Source organism: Mytilus galloprovincialis, chromosome 11 (genome assembly GCF_965363235.1).
Source record: "Mytilus galloprovincialis chromosome 11, xbMytGall1.hap1.1, whole genome shotgun sequence".
NCBI classification, from domain to species: domain Eukaryota; kingdom Metazoa; phylum Mollusca; class Bivalvia; order Mytilida; family Mytilidae; genus Mytilus; species Mytilus galloprovincialis.
This window is the reverse complement of record NC_134848.1, coordinates 60,996,646-61,018,211: the sequence shown is the minus strand read 5'-3', so window position 1 is coordinate 61,018,211 and position 21,566 is coordinate 60,996,646.

Genomic DNA, 21,566 nt, shown 5'->3' with positions numbered 1-21,566 from the left:
GCGTATTGGCAGAATACATGTTTTGTTTACCACGCCCGGCGTACATCGGTGCTATACGCTGATGTTTGACCCCGGTATTAGGTTTAAAGTCAAGTATGTGCCAAAACAGACTGCTGAATGAAACTTGATTTGGTTTGTTAACCTTTCACTATAAATTATTTTCCTCTGAGAATATTCTTGTGGGAAAAAGAGCGATTATTATAAACCAATATGTATGATTTTTTTATACGCCGATTTAAAACTACAATTTGCAAACACTGTAGATGTGATATATAAAAATAAGACAGCAATCAAATGACAACATCCACCAAAGCAACAGAGAGCAACAACAGTGATCACAAATGGACAGGTGTCTAAACAACATGTTACATAAGCCTATTTGGGACAACATATTTTTGAAAATTTTAGTCATCAATGCTCTTCAACTGTGTGCTTGTTTGGCTTTGAAACTACTAGTATTTTGATCTGCGCGTCACTAATGAGTCTTATGAAGACATAACGCTCGTTTTGCGTATCAAATTATAAGCCTGGTACATTTAATAACTATTTACACCACTTGATCGATGCCATTGCTGGTTGACGTTTCGACCCCAAGTGTATTACCAGCCCAGTTGTCAGCACTTTGAGGTTGACATGAATATCATTTTTATGGTCATTTTTTTTATATCAATTAACTGTTTACAAAAGAATGAATTATTCGAAATACTCAGGATTTTCTTATCCCAGGCATAGATTAACTAAGCCGTATTTGACCAACTTTATTTGAATGTTAAGTCCTCAATGCTCATCAATTTTGTATTTGCTTTACTTCGAAACTATTTTGAATAGAGCGTCAGTGATGAATCTTAGGAAGACGAAAGCCGCGTCTGGCGTATCAAATCTTGTACGACTTTGCCCCCCGCAGAGCTATAGAAAAACAGTACATTAACGGGTGTTACACGGACTCTTTTTAGATGATACACGGACCCTTTTTAGTTGTTACACGGACACTTTTTATGAATAGAATCACTCGTGCATGATCAGTGAGTTCATGGGCAACTTTCAATTAGATTTGAACTTTTTGGTTCACCAACTTATTTCCTGTCTTTTCGTATTGAACAAAATATTTACGTTAGCATCAATATCTTTTTTCAAACATTTCTAGTAAAATACTATTCATATCAGTACACTAAGAGATTAGACATATAACTTCAAAAAGGGGGGGGGGGGAGGTGTTCTCCTAAAAAAGATATGTTGATCACAAATTTTATGAGAAAAAAATTATTATGGTCAAGCAGATGACAAATCAATGTTTTGCATGATTCCTGATTTTCCGAATACCGTAAATAGTGCTAATTTAAACAAAAACATTTGGGTGATGGCGTTGAAAAGTATATAGCTAATATACTCAAAAAAGAACATACCGCATCCTTTATGAAGCAAAATATGCGGTCAATAAATGTTTTGTTCAATATATGGACATGAATAGTATTTTGAACAATGCTGAAAGTAAAGAAATGATGATACTGACGTGTATATTTCAATAAAAATAAGACAGGAAATAAGTAAATTAAAATCAAATCTTATCAAAAGATAAAATCCCTATCAACTCACCAATGCACGATTGATCATATAAAAAAAAAGTGTTCATGTAATAAAATTGAGAATGGAAATGGGGAATGTGTCAAAGAGACAACAACCCGACCATAGAAAAAAAACAACAGCAGAAGGTCACCAACAGGTCTTCAATGTAGCGAGAAATTCCCGCACCTGGAGGCGTCCTTCAACTGGCCCATAAACAAATATATACTAGTTCAGTGATAATGAACGCCATACTAATTTCCAAATTGTACACAAGAAACTAAAATTAAAATGATACAAGACTAACAAAGGCCAGAGGCTCCTGACTTGGGACAGGCGCAAAAATGCATCTAAATAACCAGCACATCTAGAAGAAAATCATTCAACTTATGTCATCAATTTTGGGCGGCAAGCTGCGATTGGATCATAATGTAACACGTGTTTATTCCCGATCAACACTTGCAGATCTGGAGACGAGCATGAATTTAAAAAAAATTAAAGTACATGTATATGCCTCGGACCTTGACCTGACTACTCGTACAGAAAAACTATCCGGCAACGGTTGTTACCGGCCTGTTTCTTTGTTACCTTTGTATTTTATCTAATACATAAACCTGTGATCTATAAAGATCTTCACCGTTTATGGCAGTTCAAAAGCTCATTCAAAGCGTAATTGTTATAGATAGCTATGGTATAAGTATTTTTATCTTACATCCCATAGATTTACAGAGATATGATTGGTTAACGGACTACACGTGGTGACAATGTATAATGTGTATAGGGTGCCCTAACAAATACATTGTTAGTTACCTTATAGGGTTAGCAATCATATGGGGTTAGTAAGAAGTTACTTCCCTTTCAAAACAATGAAGATGCCACAACCCTTTATAACATAAAAAACACGTGTTGAGGAAAAATCTGATTCAACAGACGAAAACATTGATGATGTAAGGTTGAAATGAGTTAATAAAGTATATTTAAAGCTAACAAGTTGTTATTGTTTGCCTAACATAGTTACTTCCATTTCATAATGGTATGATGACTCTTGAGGTGGGGGAAGTGTGACGGGATTGCTTCCCTTAGAACATTTGGTAGATACTTAGTCAGCCGTAAGCGGTTGAACTAAGGAAGTACTTCTTTAGCTCAGTCGGTTAGCGCGCTGCCTTGTAACACAGAGGTCCCGGGTTCGAGTCCCGGTGGAGACAAGCAATTTTGTAATGAAATTCGTGCTCTCCGGTTACACAAAAAAAGAAATCTGAAAGGATTTAACAGACGTAGAAATCAATATATGCAATGAACGATTGAAATAAATCCATAAAACAAATTTAAAGCTAAAAAGGTGTTTTTGTTGGCATTTGTTTTCTGTATAGACAAATGGAAATATGATCTTAATAATACTAAGTATTGAAGACTTGGTCACTTTGATAGGCCGCTAGTCAAAATACCAAATGTGAAGATAGTCGGTAAGATAAATTCGTTACTCGGTGTGCTGGTGACATAATACGAGACATATGGGGTCAGTAAATTCCATATGGGGATTTAAGCTTCGCTTTCACCCCAAATGGAATTTACTGACCCATATATCTCATATTAGGTCACTAACACACCATGTAACAAATAATACTCTGTTTTCATTTCTATGTATATTGTTATTTATTTGAACGATCTTGTGATTAAATCTTACAGAAACAAAAATCAAAATCTGCGATTGACATCCAATTCTTCGATTGCTGTAACAATTCAGAAAAAGGCATAAATAAAAAAATGAAAGTTATCCATCTTCAAAAACTTAAATCATACATACATATGTTCAACCTACATTATCTTACTAGGAACATTTTCTAAGAGCCTTGCATATGGCTTTAAGGCCTTCTTTAATAGTTATCCCATAAGGACGCGGTGTGTCAGAGTAAGATCATTCCGATGGCCGGAGGCCAGAGGGTGATCTTACACTGACACACCCAGTCCGAATGGGATAACTATTTTACATCCCAGCTGTTTCAGATTGAACGAAAAACCATTTACAATTCATAAAATCTAGCTTAGAACGCCACACAACCATTATTATATACTTTATATATTACTATATGATGTATACCCTTTATGACCCCCTAACACGATGAGTAGATATCAAACAATGTCAACTCGTCCCACTGGCCAATCGGCCCACACTATATCGCCACTTTATGAAAAAATCGCCCCACTCTTGTAACCGACTCGCCCAACTTTAAAAAGTGTAAAATCAAATTGAACAATCAGTCTGACAACTCATTTATTTAACGAAAAGGGTTTAAACCCCACTGATTAAAGGTCTGCCAACTCGCCCCAGTTATAAAATTATCTTGCTTCTTTTAAGTATGTTAAATTTCTGATCGTTCGTAGCCAGTCGTCCTGGTGAAGTGGTATGTGTCATGGCTTGATATGCTAAAGGTCTTGGGTTCGAATCCCAGCATATACACTGGATTTTTTCTACGTGAATTTTGAAAGTCTTCTCCGTATAATTAATTATAAGTTTTATACTGGATTTGACATTCCCGCCAAAATGTTACAGAACAAAGGAAAGCATGCATAACAAAGAAACTTAAATTGGGGTGATCTGGTAAGGGTGATCCGGCTAAGATCACCCCTGTTAGAACAAAGGAGCTGGGATGTAATGACTATTCAGACAATATTAATCTAACATTGACAAAACATGCTTATATAATAAAGACAATTTCTATTGTTGCAGGTAAATGTAGCCAGTGTCCCCGGGAGAACTGTCGACAGGAAAGCTGTCAATCATTAAGCTTGCCGAACAAGACCCGTGTCGAACACACCTTACCACGTGCCGAGGTTTGCACGTGTTTACAGCCTCATAATGGACAGTTTAGTGATAACTGATCGTTTTGAGTCGTCTCGAATAGATATTCGAATGTAGTGAGTAAACTATGCATAAATGAAAATATGTGACAATCGCATACCGTCTCTCTTTATCTGATTTAAAAATCCCCACTGCAGTAAATAAAAAAAATCCAAAAATAAACTCATCATAGATATCAGGATTGAAAGTGTGTATTCGGCCCAGAAGCGCATGTCGTCTACAAAAGCCTCACCAGTTTCATACAAGTATGCAGGCACATATGGTTAAAAAGATTACTCTAAATCAAATGTCTGAAAGAGAGCGACACGCTCTATACACACAAGAAAAAAACTACTTACAAGAAGTGTATCAATATCCGTAGGTGACCTGTTGAACTGACAAATGTCTAACTCTGCAGTGGCAATTTAAATTTCATCTTTATTTCAGAACATATTTATCATATTTGTTTTTGATTTACTTGTTCTCGTCTCAGACAAGCATGATATATTCGCCACTGGACGTTTTAAGTAACAAAAAGCAATTAAAACTCTTTACAAAATGAATATAATTCATAATTTTAAAGAAGCATTGCATTTTGGTAGTAATCAAATGTGTTAAAACGTTAACCAGTAATTACCTTGTGAAAAATTCCGAACAAAAAAAAATCAAGTGGGGTATGAAATACATGAAATACTCAGACATCTTTCGATTCAGAAACAGTTTACCGTGGGAAAGGACATTTTGTTTCCTTGTTAAAATTAATCTAGTAGATGATTGAAAGAGATATCTTTTTCTTCCCAATGTCTATCTCATCGTGAATGACTGGTTGTAATTAACAGAGAATATAAAATTTTCAGGAACAGAAATGGCGGAATACGAGGATTGTGAAGTCAAATACGATCATAATTATGAAAATGTGTATACAAAGAGTAATATAACCAAAGAGACTTTCTCCTCACGTAAACAATGGATCAAAATTGTTATTCTAGTAATGACAGTATCATTGGTGTGTTCCGTGTTAGGAGTGACAATCACATACCTTTTGATGCGAGGTAAGTCACCTTATTAGAATCTTTAATTTGGTGGTCTTAGGGACAACTATTGAACCTCAAGGGACGGGGTTATGTTTTTATCATCTTAGTCAGAATTGTTTTATTTTGAATGTTTCGAAGCTATTAATCAAATAATATTTTCAAAACTTAACACTATAAGATATGGAGAAAATCCAAATTCAGAATACTTTTTTTCCATCTGCTTGACCACAATATTTCCCCCTCAAATTAGGGATCAGAATATTTGTTTATAGGAAAAACACATATTCCCCCTTTGAAGTTAAATTGTCGTGCCTTTAGGTTTTTATTTTCTATCAAGGTACCATAAAGTGTTGTGATGTTTTTAAAAGAGGGACAAAAGATACCAAAGGGACAGTCAAACTCATAAATCTAAAATAAACTGACAAGGCCATGGCTAAAAATGAAAAAGACAAACAGACAAACAATAGTACACATGAAACAACATAGAAAAACTCAAGAATAAACAACATAGAAAACTTAAGAATAAACAACATAGAAAACTTAAGAATAAACAACACGAACCCCACCAAAAACTAGGGGTGATATTTTGTAAATGTTATAAAACTCTGACTAACCGTAGGCTTGCATTGAGCACAGAAATGTAATTTCAACCGTTTGAAGGAACTGAATTAGATTGAAAATTATATCTTCTAGTTGTCTGCCAATAGACCGCTATTTGTATTCCTGCGCTTCAAGCCATATAGCCATTCAGCACGACAAGGCCGTGTTTCACAGTTAACTTTTTTACCTTGCTTATGTGAATTTATTTGATGTTCTATAATTTTAATGTTTTGAATCCAGTAGTACTTATAAATTACTGACTTTATTTTGTCGACAAGATTATGTATCATAATTTGCAATTAATAGTTATCAAAGGTACCAGGACTAATTTAATACGCCAGCCGCGCGTTTCGTCTACATAAGACCATGAGTGACGCTCAGATCAAAATAGTTATAAAGCCAAACAAGTACAAAGTGGAAGAGCATTGATAACCCAAAATTCCACAACGTTGTGCCTTGAATATGAAAATCCTTAGTTTCGAAAAATTCATAGTTTTGTAAACAGGAAATTTAAAAAAAATGACCATATAATTGATATTCATGTCAACACCGAAGTTCTGACTACTGGGCTGGTGATACCATCAGGGACGAAACGTCCACCAGCAGAGGCATCGACCCAGTGGTGTAAATAGTTAACAAAGGTACCAGGACTAATTAAATACGCCAGACCTCGTTCTCTATGTGCCTCACCCAAGTAAGAAGCCAGTAGTTCAGTGATTGTCATTAGTTCACGTCTGTCATATTTGTTTTTCGATAATTGTTTTGTGACAAATAAGGCAAGTTTTTTTTAAATTGAATTGTATCATATTTTTAATGCTGTGGCCTAAGTATAAAAAAGAAGATGTGGTATGATTGCCAATGAGACAACTGTCCACAAGAGACTAAAATAACACAGAAATTAACAATTATAGGTCTTCGTACGGCCTTCAACAATGAGCAAAGTCCATTCCGCATAGTCAGCTATAAAAGGCCCCGAAATGAAATGTAAAACAATTCAAACGGAAAAAACTTACGGCCTTAGTATACTATGAGGCGCATTTATCCTGAGTTTTTAAAGAAAACTTATAGACAAGTAAATTTTAAAACCAAAAGTTTTATTTCTGCAAATTAGTTGGTTAAGTAAACAATGACACCAACAGCACTATTTTGTGTCAGAGTAGGGCTATTTTTACGTTCTAAATTGATGGAAGTATTGGTGGTCTGACACCTTAACAAATGCAGCCACGTTTAGTATTCATATGCAAGTTATAATGTAATGGAATTGGAAGTCCGCGAGTATATCAGAATATATTCAAAGTAAAGGCTTTCCTCTTATTTAATTCGGCTTTTCAACTGACTTAATATGAGAGCCACTGGCAAGTTTAAAAAATAACTTATAGTCAGCACACTTAATTGAAAGTAAATGAAGCCTTTGTTTGATTTTAAGAGTTAGATAAGTTTGGTGACCTTCAGCCCACACTATGATTGTCTGTAGATAAAACGATGTGTTAATCATAAGTATAATTATGTATAATTGTTCGACATAGGGAAATATATTCACCGCGGAATAATATTTTGTCGATATCTATCAGTTGAGGAATTCCGCATGTGGATGATAACTTAAAATTTTAGGGAGCTTGAGAAACACTTATATTTGCTTGTTTATTTAAGGAGAATTATGCTGCAAAAAAACCCCATCAAACAGTTCTGCAACAGTGGACCAACAGATATCAATCATGTCAAAGAAACTTGATATGATCCAAATAAAGTCAGAGAAATTAACACAACAGGGAAAACTAGGTAAGGACATGGTATATGTTTAAATAAAATTCATGTTTTCCCGTGTTTCACTTAGTTTTTAATTTCTTTAAGACATTTTCAAATCATTTTTGATTTTTTTAGCAAAATTTTCCACTTTTTTGGTATATACTGACATATTTAATGTTGCGCAGACATGTGCAACTATATATAAAAAAGAAGATGTGGTAGGATTTCCAATAATTATGGTAACCATCTACCAGATTTCAAATGATGTCGTTGTGTTAAGATTATCGGGTTTTTCACATTGATATATAACGATGTATATATGTAGAAAACGCGATAATCTGTTGAAATGAATTTCTTTTTGCCTTCCTTGGACATTTTTTTTATCATGTCAAAAGCAAGCTTGATAACGTCTCAATACACGTTGTGACGTCGCTGAAAATGCCCCGTTCCCATCTATAAGTCGTAATATGAGAGGTAAAAAGCGACTTAGCACTTCAGCGTTTCTGTTAACGTTGTTTCGTTGTTTTCCTGTTATAGTTGTAGTGTTTCCCTTGGTTTCAGTTTGTAACCCGGATCTATGTTTGTCTCAATCAATTTATGACATTCGAACAGCGGTCTACTACCATTGCTTTTCATCGTCCTATATGCATTCATGTTATTTGCTAAAATATATTCTGTTGAATACAACAAGATATTCAAATACGGAACTTACACAATCGAAGGTTATAATGGATCCTCAATGCTCTTCAACTTTATACTAGCGTCTTCTATACACTTATCCGGGATAATTTACTCTTCCGAAATACTCTTATCCTGGACATTTTTTTTTGTCTGAGGATTTGTTTACGCGTATGATTTATTTCTCTATCTATTTGATTTCCTAGATATATGCTTTAGCCTAATTAAATTCATATAATTCCTATGTTCTGTTAACTTGGTTTTTAGTCGTGGTAGTCATGAGGGTTAACATTTAATTAGATACATAACAAGAACAAACAAATAAAAATCTTTCGCGCTCCTCAATATACATCGAAGATATCCTGAAAGTTAAAAGCTGAAGGACTCTCTTTTGACATAGAACTCGGAGTTTTCTTAAACTTAGTTTTACTATGCGTATTGTTGTGTGTTTGTTTTTCTACATTGACTAGAGGTATAGGGGGAGGGTTGAGATCTAAAAAAAAACATGTTTAACCCCGCTGCATGCTTGCGCCTGTCCCAAGTCTGGAGCCTCTGACCTTTGTTAGTCTTGTATGCTTTTTAATTTTGGTTTCTTGTGTATATTTCGGAGTTTTGTATGACGTTCATTATCACTGAACTAGTAATATATTTGTTAAGGGGCCAGCTGAAGGACTCCTCCGGGTGCGGGAGGTTCGTGTTGCATTGGAGACCCATTGGTGGCCTTCGGCTGTTGTCTGTTCTAGTTAATGCCATTGCCATTCGTCTTTTATTAATGAAAAATTTAGATGCATATCAAATTTTGTATCAACGCTCTCGTATATTTTTTATATATTGATAGATGGAAAATATTTTTCGATCTGTGTGCATGATTATGTCTTTCCGTATGTGAATGATTCGGGTAGCTTTACGCTTTTGACTCATTGTGTAAAGAAAGTTCATTGCGCGTGAGAAAGAAAATAAAATCACAAAAATACTGAAATCCGAGGAAAATTCAAAACGGAAAGTCCCTAATCAAATGGCAAAATCAAAAGCTAAAACACATCAAACGAATGAATATATAACAACTGTCATATTACTGACTTGGTACAGACATTTTTTTATGTAGAAATGGTGGATTGAACCTGGTTTTAAAGCTATCTAAACCTCTCTTTTGTATGACAGTCGCATACAATTCCATTATATTGACAACGATGTGTGAACAAAACAAATAGACATGATAGGAAGAAATGTCACGTATACAGCAGTCAACATTGTGTTATAATCTTAATCACTAAAACAAATTAACAAGGAAGCAAAAAATGAAATATGAACCAAGCATATTAACAAAAATTAAGGACAAGAATAAGACGAGAAATAAAAGAAAAAAGATACTCTATTTAAGGAGAATTATGCTGTAAATCAACCCAATCAGACAGCTCTACAACCGTGAATCAACAGATATTAATCATATCAAATAAAGTTGATACTATTCAACGGAAGACAGAGACGTTAACAATGAAGACAAAACTAGGTAATGACATTACATGGGATACAACTAATGTCTGTCTTCATGTTGTACTTTTTTAAATGTCTTTCAGATATTTTGCTATTTATAGGGGAACTGTTTTAAATCATTGTTTCACAATACAGAAAGGATCTCAAAAACGTTTTTGTATTTCAATTCTTAAGGTGGAACCAAACCCCTTGACTAAAATTAAATTGGCTCGTTTTAATTTTCATTTCATTTTGACAAAGTATTTACTGTGCCCTTTAACAAAAATATAAAAAAAAATATCAGTGAGAAGCCCTCTGATTATATGTAAAGCAAGTTAATTCAAAAGCCCTCTTAACGCTACTGCTTATATGTCATTCTGGTATATTCAAAGGCCCTCTAAACTCTACTAATAATATGTAATGCAGTTTAATCAAACAACACTCTAAACGTTAGCGATTATATGTCATGTTTGTTAATCCAAAAGCCCTATAAACGCTACTTATCATATGAAAAGCAGGTAAATATAAAAAAACCTCTTAACGCTACTGATTGTATGTCATACTGGTACATCAAAAAGCCCTATAAATGTTACTCATTATATGTAATGCAGGTAAATCCAAAAGACTTCTAAACGCTTTTGATTATATATCACGTTGTTAAATTCAAAAGCCGTCTAGATATTACTTATTATATGTGAAGAAGGTAAATCAAGAAGCCTTATAAAAGCTACTTATTACATGTTACATGTATAATAGCAAAACCAAAAGCCTTCTGATTTTATGAAATGCAGTTAAATTCAAACGCCTCCTTTTAAACGGTATTGATTATATGGAGTGCAAGTGAATGCTTAAGCCCCTAAACGCTACTGATAACATACAATCAAGATAAATCCCAAAGCCCTATAAAGCTGCTGATTATGCTTAATAGTATTTTATTATCAATAATAATTTTATTATAGATTAGAAAATGATTTTTAATAAGTGTTCTAAGTGAAATGATAAATACAAATATTCATATCATGATTGTTTTTTTTTTCCGTTTAAGTGGCATTTACAGCTTGCTTAAGTGCAGATGCAACTGTGCAAAGGGGACATAACATCCAATTTGGAGACATCAAAACATCATATAGAGTTGGAAGTTTGACAGAATTAAAGTCCTCAGGAAGATTTACAACCAGGGATTATGGGCTTTATCAAGTCATAGCTATCGTAAAATCGCATACCGATGCAGCGGCCTTTACAGTCAACAGAAATAAAGCAAATATCATGGCTGGTTATGTTGCCCAGCATACCGATAGAGGTGTGGGTACAAACTTCGATCACATCGGTATAGCTGTTGTTATGGTATTCTTGTATAAAGGTGATACGATTTCGATTACACCTGATATCGAGGTATATCTGCACAAAGAAACCTGTTTGTCAATGGTCAAGATATAAACTATTTATCTTTGGATCGGTCGCCGTACATGTGTAGGATATAATATAAGACAATGTATTCAATATAAGACATATGTGACAACGAAGATGAAAAACAAAATGTAAATGCTGTTATAAGATTTATCTGTTTGTTAGTCTTATTTTGAATATGAGAAAATGATATCAACCGCTCTTTTTCTATCAAAGTTGCTGAAATAAATTTTCATGACAGTCATGCAACTGCTTACTCCATGTTTTTTATTTAACTCATTGACACCTACCAATTTGCCTCCCAAATATAACATATTATCTTTGACATGAAATAAAAGCAGACCAGTGTGTTAAATAAAACGTTTTGTAGATATAGTGTAGGTGTAGGTGTGAAGTTAATTAGATGTCATTTTTAAGACTTAATCTTTATCGAAAACTTTTTAAATGCATGATGGATTTCTGGAACACACCAACTGCCCGTTTGATTTATGGACATACTATAACATTACCTACTGCAAATTCAGAGATTTTTATATATACAAGCATTGTGAAGCACACACAAAACTATAAGTTGAAATTTACAACTAGAAGCTCTAAAGAGCCGTTGTCGCTCACCTTGGTCTATGTGAAGAAAGAAAATCAAACAAAGGACACTCTCCAAAATTGAAGTCGAGAATAGACTTCATGACAAAAATCTCTATTTTGTTGAACTTGTACTACTGATATTTTAATCTGTTTAGTTTCTCTCTATCTTCTTTAGTTTTTGCTCAAACACAAAAGAGGGTAAAAAAAATCCTCGATTAAGGGCAATCACTCCTATAGAGAGTAACAGTCTACTAACAATATCGGCGAAATTTGACTTTTTAATAGATCTGGCCTTGCTGGTCATTTTTGTGATTTAAAATGTTTATCTATCTAATATAATTATATCATATAAGGCATAACAGAAAAAAAATGTTTTTCTCTAAATATCATAGTTTTCATAATAATAGGCAAAAATGAAAAACAATGGTGAAATTTTTCATTTATGGGCAATAACTCCTAAACGAATATGCCCTACAGTTTTGACGTATAAGGAAAATTGGTAGAGCTCATTATGCTGAACATTCTTTCTGCGTTCAGATTATCTCTATTTATAACGTTTCAAACAATAATAAACAAAACTTGCATTTCACCCCCTATGTCTTATTTTTAGCCATGTCCGCCATGTTGGTAGGTAGGTGGGCTCATTAGACACATTTTTAAAACTAAAAAGCCTAATGATGATTGTGGCCAAGTATGGTCAAATTTGTCTCAGTAGTTTCAGAGGAGATTTTTTTGTAAACCATTACAAAAATGTTAAAAATTGTCTATCAAGGGCAACAACTCCTTAAGGGGTCAATTGATTATTTTGGTCATGTTGAATTATTTGTAGATATTACTTTGCTGAACACTCTTGCTGCTTACAGTTTATCTCTATCTATAATAATATTCAAGATAATAACCCAAAACTGCAAAATTTCCTTAAAATTACCAATTCAGGGACAGCAACCCAACTACGGGTTGTCTAATTTGTCTGAAAATTTCCGTGCAGATAGATCTTACCCTGATGAACATGTTATCCCTTTGTCAGATTTGCTCTAAATGCTATTGTTTCAGAGATATAAGCCAAGATATGCATTTTACCTAGGTGTTCTATTTTAACCATGTCCGCCATGTTGGTTGGCGGGCCGGATCATCGGACACAGTTTTTGAACTACATACCCTAATTAAGATTGTGGCCAAGTTTGGTTAAATTTGTCTCAATAGTTTCAGGGGAGAATATTTTTGTAAACGATCACAAAAATTGACACAAAATTGTTAAAAATGGATTATAAAGGGCAATAACTTCTTAAGGGGTCAATTGACCATGTTGGTCATGTTGAATTATTTGTAGATATTACTTTGCTCTACATTATTAATGTTTAAATTACATTAATTTTATCTCTATCTTCAATGATATTGAAGATAATAACCAAAAACTGCAAAATATTCTTAAAACTATTATTCAGGGGCAGCAATCAAACAACGGATTGTCTGATTTGTCTGAACATTTCTTGGCAGATATATATTAACTTGGTGACCAGCTTTATCACCTGTCAAATTTGTTTTAAATGCTTTGGTTTCAGAGATATAAGCCAAAATATGCATTTTATCCTCATGTTCTATTTTTAGCCATGGCGTCCATCTTTGTTTGCGGGCTAGGTCATCGGACACATTTATTTAACTAGATACGCCAATAATAATTGTGGCTAAGTTTGGTTAAATTTGGCCCAGTAGTTTCAGGAATTTTTTTGTGTTAAAGTAAACGGACGACGACAACGACGACGGACGACAGACGCGAAGTGATAAAAAAAGTTCACTTGGCCCATTTGGCCAGATGAGCTAATCAGTTGTATTAATAATTTTTGTGCTGTTTTAAGGTTGTATTCAATTTCCACGGACCATTAATGAAATGCGAAGTACAGTTTTTTTTTGTTTTTTTTTATTTCGTTTGTTTAATTCAACATAGAGCTTTGAACTTAGATAGAATATCAAGGGTACGAATAGATTGATCAAGCTTGTTCCTGTCTCCTGATGAAGGTATACACGAAGAATTTGTTAGTATAAGGAGAGTCTACAAAAGGGGACGATTAAATTATTGCCATTACGCTATGGATAAACAGTTGTACGTTGTATAGGTAGAGGAATTTAATCACATAATATTATTCAAATAACATGTCCGGGTTAGATGACATCTCTCTTCCTGCGGACTGTCACCTTGTGAACTAGCACGTTAAAAATACAGCTGAGCGTGTCGGTCTTGAACAAAACATGGTTAATATTCATAGTACATAAACATGTTCTCGTCCTGAATATATATACATACTAATTCACAATTACCGCTGGACGTTAAGCCGCAATCCATCATCAGCATCATATGCATACTCAAAGATAGGACGAATATAGACCACAGATATAATAAACCAAAGTTTATGACCTGATTTTTTCGGGTGTTATTTGAAGCCTTTTCTGACTGATTATATCTGGCTCAGGTCTTTTTTTTAAAAGTAATTAGTATATTTACTATATAACTCTCCGTATTTTCTTAACATCATATACTATATTTCCTTTTAGGGAACTCAGAACTCACAAAGCATCTGTAAACTTCAGTTTAGTTTCATTCGAAATTTACAAAGCCATTTAAGGTCTTCGTTGATATCTTTAACGGTTCCTCGGAATAGGCGATAATAAGCCAAATTCAAAATTTAGAACATGAACTTGACTTTTGACCTCATTCTTTTTTTCGGAGGACGGACACAGGACTTCAAATATAAAATTCCTATGTCTCTATCACATATGGTTTGTCAGTTAAAAACTATGTTTTTCACTTATATCAAATACAGAAGGGGAAATAACTGTAATACTTGTTTTTCGTTAATGTTTTTGTAATAAATCAGGCCGTTATAGTTTGTTCTTTTAAGCTGTTTCACTTTTTGTCAAGTTGTAGCCTTTTTTATATCTGACTATCCAGTTGTTCATATTTTTACGGTGCTTTTTGATGCTTACACCCACATCATTTTTGTCTCGGTGGTAGATACTTGGTGGATAGTTGTCTCATTGGCAATCATGCCAAGTCTAATTATTTTTATATACATTCACTTTAAAAGTCAGACTGCGGCCGTATTATCTTACATATATTATATCAACCCTTTTATATTAATCACCAGCTCTATGTATAATCTGCGTAATAGCAAAACTAATAAAGTTCCTATACTTCGACGTAATATGTATCAATAATCCTTTCTTTATAATACCTCTTAGACTCTAGATCTGAAACAACTTGTCCATATCTATATCAAATTTATGATCCAGTCATACCCTTAAAAAATCTTGACAACAGAGGAAGACAGGGTCACAACATACATTTTATTTACGTTTTCTTTTTTGTTTGATTTTGTTTTTAGTTGAAAATGTTAACTAGGATGTAAATAACACTTAATATTGATTGAAAGAGAAAAAAAGTTCAATTTTTTAACTTATTTTTTTCATATTTCGGAAGATATTGTCAAAATAGATCTAAAATTGCCCTACATTTCACAAATGTTCTAATTATTTTATGATAAAATTCTTAGTATAGTATCTATTTCTGTTAATTCTCAAATGTTGTGAGCTTCCAAAAACAATCATTTTTGCTATGTTAAAAATCGCATAATTTTCAGGTTTCCTATTTTCATTGAATTTTTGATAAAATCTTAGTTTTTGTCTCAAATTATTGATTTCTAGTCGGGAAAATTTTGTCAGCTTCTTTATACAATCCTGTTTGCGATGTTATAAAAATAGGGTCATATTGTAATAACGGATGCTGTTTCATAATAACACAAATTCAAAAATTTCCCAGTTTTCATTTACTTATTTTTTCATTAAATTAGTTGAAATCAACCCAAACTCATATATTTATTCATTACTATTAAGTTGTGAATGCGCTTGTAGTATCCATCAAAAAACGTAAAGATTGAGAGGTAAACTGGTAAAAATACCCTTCTTGTCAGATTTTATCCACCGACATAAGGGCGTCTTTTTTTCTGATTCCACTACAGTAACAGTCTTCCGCTCTACAAACTGGGCTATCACGGGATCTGTTTGTTAAGGGTTCTTCTTCTTCTTCTTCTTCTTCTTTAGGTCAACAAGGCCTCAATACTGAAGAATACATGTTGTTGTTGGTTACAATTCATGATTTATACGTATATCCGTGTATATATATAAAAAGATTTGAAATATATAAATAGAATAAGAGACTTTTAAGGACAAGTAAGGGGAATTATTCATTTAGAAAATGCAATATATCAGCAAAAAAACAGATAAGAAACAAAAGTAGAATGACGGATGGGTTACGATTAAAACATATTGCTTAACATGAAAGCAAAAATATTACGACATTACGGATGCGTTTAATACTGGATCAAGACAGTGTTTAACATAAAGTAAATTAAACAAAATTGCCTTTACTATAAGCAACTAGCCACCAATTTACTAAACAAATAACATATTCAAACAATATACTGAAATTAGTAAAATTTGTAAATAAATAATCATGGTTATCTGTACTTAACATATAAATGTACTTAGTTTTTATACCAGTCAACATTACATTCATTATGTGGTAAAAGTTTTAAATTGAATAACTCACTTAACCTTACCTTAACCTTAACTTTCTCCGCGCCAGAAGTTGCATATAAGGCCTCCAAGCTGCTATTCCACCTTTTTCTATATTTTTTGCTGTTCTGGCTACGTTGCATCCATAATATATTCTATGCAAACTAAATCCTGGCCCTTGTTTTACTTTTTATATTGAAAACTAGTAGAAATATTGTCCATCGTGTAGTATATCAGTAGTTTTCATGTCCGGGACTTACATAGTCGACTACACGGTACGGCATTTTCTCACATTGTCTAAGGCCACACGGTTGCCTATAATTGCTAACATACACTTCATATGAACTTTGTTGGTTAGTTATTTCATTGCCATCATACTACATCTCTTTTTGTATTTTGATTGGTAAACTTCTACAACATTTATATCTGTGCATAAAACGACAGGTTAATTATAAAATGAATGTTTTATTTACAAATTGTTCGAGATTTAGAAAGATCTCACTTTCACGATAAATAGCTGGTGCTTGGTAATCAATATCAATGTCTATGCCATGCGTCTTTTTTAAATGTTCATGTAAATGCATATACAGTTTTGCACAAAATATCGTGAATATTTTTTATATATTTACAGCGGGAAAATATGTAACCGATATAAATTGTTCCGTATATCGATGATAACGCTATGGATATAGCATTAAAGTAATTTTAGGGAACGTGACAAACACATTTTTTTGTTCTTTTTAAGGAGAACTGTGCTGTAAACCAACCCAATCAAACAGCTCTACAACAGCGGATCAACAAATTATCCATTGGGATCTCATAAACATGTTTAACCACGCCGCATGTTTGCGCCTGTCCCAAGTCAGGAACATCTGGCCTTTGGTAGTCTTGTATTATTTTTAGTTTTGTTTCTTGTGTACAATTCGGAGTTTAGTATGGCGTTCATCATCACTGAACTAGTATATATATTTGTTTAGGGACCAGCTAAAGGAGGCCTCCGGGTGCGGAAATTTCTCGCTGCATTGAGGACCTATTGGAGACCTTCTGCTGTTGTCTATTCTATGGTCAGGTTGTTGTCTCTTTGACACATTCCCCATTTCCATTCTCAATTTTATTATATATTGTTTTTTTTTTATAAAATTTAAATGAAGGCAGAGGAATAAACACCGTAGGCCGAACCAGGTAGTATCATTACATGGTTTAAATTAAATGTATGCCTTCATGTTGTTGCTTTTTTGAAATTGGTATTAGAAATGATGCTTTTTATAAGGATATGTTGAAATTTTGAGCATAATTTACCACATTTTTTTCAAATACCATACAGTTTGACATATTGCATATTGCACAGCCATGGCAATCTATATAAATCATAAGATTTCAGATGACATCAACTTTGACTTCATTGTCTCACAATACGGCGGGGATGTCAGAAACTCGTTATTTATCTTGATACATGTATCATCTCTTCCGTTTATTAAACTTTATATCTGACACAGGACGTTAAGAAAACAACAATACATCAATCAATTAAACTGTATATAACCACAACAGAATTTAACTCTATGCGTTCAGTACTTCAATTTTTTTTTTAATTTGATGAATGATAAAGAATAATGAGAAGTTAATCTGTATTGAAAAAGCTCTTTCAGCTGCTTAACAATTAAGTTTTTTAAAAATTCTTGTTAATTATATTAAAAATATATATCAATTTTCATACTGATTAAGTTGATTGGATAACTTGACATGCTGCTTATGTGTGTAGAAAAAAAATATCCTACCTAAATCATTTATTAATGTTTTAAATCTGCTTAACGGTTCCACACCCTTAACACACTATCTCATCAATCGTATTTAAATATAATAGATCCTCCATTGCTGATAAAAGTCAGCATGTATTTAATATACAAAAGTCGGACATTTCATTTTTTTTTTAATGTATTCCGTGATTAACTTAAATATATAATGTAGTTAAATGCAGGTAAATGCAGATACATCAAAGAGCCCTCTAAATGCTACTGGTTACATTTAATGATGGTTAATCTAAAAGCCACCCTAACACTACAGTAACTAATTACTTGAATAGCAGGTAAATTTAAAAGCCTTCTTTAACGTTACTGATTACAGGTAATGCAGGTAAATGGAAATGCCTTTAATCGCTATTGATAACATGTAATTCATAAGTCCTGTAAATGATACTGATTATGCTTAATAATATTCAATTAACAAATAATGATCTTAATCTTAAGTAATGGAGACTATTTATATGGTGTTTTTGCTTAATATGATAGATATAAATATACATGTATGTTGTTTTCTATTCTTTCGTTTAAGTGGCATTTACAGCTTGCTTAAGTGCAGATGCAACTGTGCAAAGGGGACATACCAACAAATTTGGAGACATCAACACATCATTGGGAGTTGAAAGTCGACCGAATTAAATTCCTCAGGAGGTTTACAACCAGGGATGCTGGACTTTACCAAGTCATAGCAACAGTAAATTCGGATACCAATTCATCAGCCTTCACCATTAAACCAAATAACGCTGCCATCATGTCTGGTTTTGTTGTTGAGCATTCCATAGAGGCTAGAGTCTTGACTTCGATCACTCTAGTATGACTACTGTTATGATATACTTGGGAATAGACGATAGACTTTCTGTAACACCAGAAATGAATGTATATCTTCACACGCAAACTTGTTTGTCGATGGTCAATATATAAAGTATTCATCGAGCTTTATGGTCGAAATCGATTGCCATTAATTTCAGTATAATTTCGAACATGCATACGCCCATTTTAAGAGAAACCATTGATTTTTTTTATATCATTTTGTCTTACAAACTTCATTATTGAGTTTGAGAAACCATGCATTGTCACCAGCAAAAAATATAGCCAGTGAAAATCAATTTTCGCCAAAATCATTCAGTATCATCAAGAATAAAACGGGTCTATGACCAACACATGTTGATACCTCTGAATACAAAATGGACAAAATACTAACATTTTGCGCCTGTCCCAAGTCTGGAGCTTCTAGCCTTTGTTAGTCTTGCATGTTTTTTTATTTGAATTCATTTATATGTTTTGGAGTTTAGTGTGACGCTCATTTTCACTGAACTAGGACACAGTTTTATTTAAGGGCCAGCTAAGGCCCAACTCCCGGAACACGATTTTCTCGCTGCTTTGAAGGTCCATTGGTGGCCGTCGTTGGTTGTCTACTTATTGTTTGGGTTGTTGTTTTTTTGACATATTCACAATTTCCATTCTCAATTTTGATAATGAAGATGCATATCTGATGACTACTTTTCATTTCTTTGAAGAATAAAATGTTTAATTCTTTTAATAAATTTCACCCTATAGAATATTTGGTCTATTTTATGTAAAATAGATTTAAGAAGATGTTGAATAAGTGCCAATGACTCTCCATCCAAGTCAGATTTTATAAAATAAACCATTATAAGTCAAAGTACGGTCTTCAACACGTGCACTAAAAATAAGTATATGATAGTAATATTGTTTGTTTCCTTATTCAGTCGTGTTTGTGATGATTTAAATAGAATTATTAAATTGTACATTTTGTTTTTTTAATTATTTGTATTACGATGCCTTCAACTCAAACTCTGCTACATGTGTATATTCGCCACTATCAAGTTGTTATGACATCTTGGGTACAAAAACACTGAAGCAGATCCTGTTGCTGTATTGATTATGTATAAGTCTTTTGTTCATTTTTTTTAAACTGAAAAAACCCAAACATATACATGTAGTCCTTATTGGAGACGGGCATCAACCCTGGCATGCGAGCGCTCTACCATGTTAACTAGTCACTTTGTTGCTTCTTGAGCAATAGCATAACGCTTTTATGCGTACAAGCGATATTAAATAACTATCAATTCCAACTACAGTGCAATACTTTCCTAAGAAACGGAGTGATAACGGGAAACAAGGTGTTTAAAACAAAAAGTAAAATCACAAAATCTAAACTCAGAGGAAAATCTAATAGGAAAGTCCATATATATCCCATGGCAAAATCAAATGACAAAACACATCAAAAACGAAAGGACACTGTCATATTCCTGACTTGGTACAGGCATTTTCAAATGTAGAAAATGGTGGATTAAACCTGGTTTTAAAGCGCTAAACCTCTTACTTGTATGACATAAATCATCTTTGTATTTAGGGTACAATATCGTTACGTGATATAGGCTTATTAATGGTAAGTAGGGGGAATAATTAATTGACAAAAGCAAAAAGGGAAAACAAATCACCAGAGGGCAAGAAAAGTTGCCTTAACAAATTGCCATATTTAACATTGAAAGCAATAACTAAAAGAACATTGCGGATACGATCAAGATAGGGTTGTACTTTCTAAATACCAGGATAAAAGATGTTCGCTTGTAATGTTTTTGATTTTTTGTCAGATTTTTGGAATCCTCTGGCTTTATCCATTTGAATGCGTTCAACAAATTTTCCCCTAGAGGTCATTTTTCTTTTTATGGCCCCGCAACGAAGTTGTCGGTGCCATATAGTTTTACCCTTGTTCGAAATTCCAAAATTCCGTCTTTCCGTAATTCCGTCATTCCACAACAAACCATTATACGGAGTTTTTTCTAAACGCCTTCAGATATTGGGCTGATTTTTGGTATGTAAGTTAACCATGATGAATTACAAATCAAGTTTAAGTTTCGTTCCGCTTCACTATTTTTTGTCGAAATTACGGGCTTTGGACTTTGAAAAATTGTTGAAAATCACAGTTATACGAACTTTTTTTCTAAACGCCTTCAGATATTGAGCTGAATTTTGGTATGTGAGTTAACTATGATGAGTTACAGATCAAGTTTAAGTTTCGTTCCGCTCCACTAGTTTTTGTCGAAATTACGGGACTTTGAGAAATTGTTGAAAATCACAGTTATACGGATTTTTTTTCTTAACGCATTCAGATCTTGGGCTGATTTTTGGTATGTGAGTTAACCATGATGAGTTATAGGACAAGCTTAAGTTTCTTCCGCTCTGCTTATTCTCGCTGAAATTGAGGGCTTTGGACTATGATAAATTATTGAAAATCGAAGTTATACGGAT